Genomic DNA, 1,065 nt, shown 5'->3' with positions numbered 1-1,065 from the left:
ACCTGAACGTTTTCGACACGCGATCAATAACCATCGGATAGCCAAAGCTCTTCCTTCTGCAGGTACTACTTCAACGGGGACTCGATAAGTCGATCCACCTACACGTTTGGATTCTGTTACTATATCGGGAGTTACCCTACGTATTGCTTGTCGCGGGACAGACAGTGGATTCTTATTCGTCTTTTCCTTAATCCGCTTCATAGCCTGATAGAGAATCTGATAAGCCAATGATTTCTTGCCATCTTTAAGAATACGATCAACCAACATGTTTACTAATCGATTACGATAAATCGGATCCGATTCTATATTTTTCTTTTTGTTCGCTACATTGCTCCGGTGTAACATGAGTTTACAGATATGTCGGATTCCGATTCTATCTCGACTGTATCTTAGAATCTTATTTGGGCTTTTTCACTCCATATTGTAGGGTGGATCCGCCGGTTAGTCGAGGATCTCCCCCCAAACTGCACGTGCGACTTTCATCGAATGCAGCTTTCCATATGATTGAATAGAAAGTCTTGAAGTAAGTTCGGGTTACTTCAATGAATCATATTTACTCATTAGGCATTGAGTATCCGTTTCCTCTTCATCATCCCACGAATAGGAGAAGGGAAATCCCGTATTTCATTTATCTCACCAAGAATGTCCGTGGGTTTATTGATCCAATTACCAAATGTTCACAAAACCTCCACTGAATCTCCATAATCGTAGTCCGAACTCGTTCTGAGAGAGAGAAGACATTCGAAGATTTTCCAAATAAATGGGAGTCCGGGTAAGACTCAACTTACTGGAATGCAATACCCTGGACACCGAGTTGTTTCACACGAATAAGATAATAATCAATCTCCGTAATAGCAGGCTTCGGTCCCCTGGCAACATTCCCACTATCGGGTCGGCTATGCATTTGACATATCAGAACAACCGATACGGAATCATTGCGATGATACAAGTTACGACAATGTTCTGCAACGCACTGGAACGCCCCTTCTTACGATCCTTTACTCCTACAGCATCTAAAGTTCCTCTAACGATATGATATCTTACACCAGGTAGGTCCTTCACCCT

The sequence above is a fragment of the Dipteris shenzhenensis genome, unplaced genomic scaffold, assembly GCF_047967505.1.
Source record: "Dipteris shenzhenensis isolate YYH24624 ecotype China unplaced genomic scaffold, Dip_SZ_1.0 scaf0352, whole genome shotgun sequence".
Lineage (NCBI taxonomy): Eukaryota > Viridiplantae > Streptophyta > Polypodiopsida > Gleicheniales > Dipteridaceae > Dipteris > Dipteris shenzhenensis.
Note: the sequence above shows the minus strand (reverse complement) of the source record.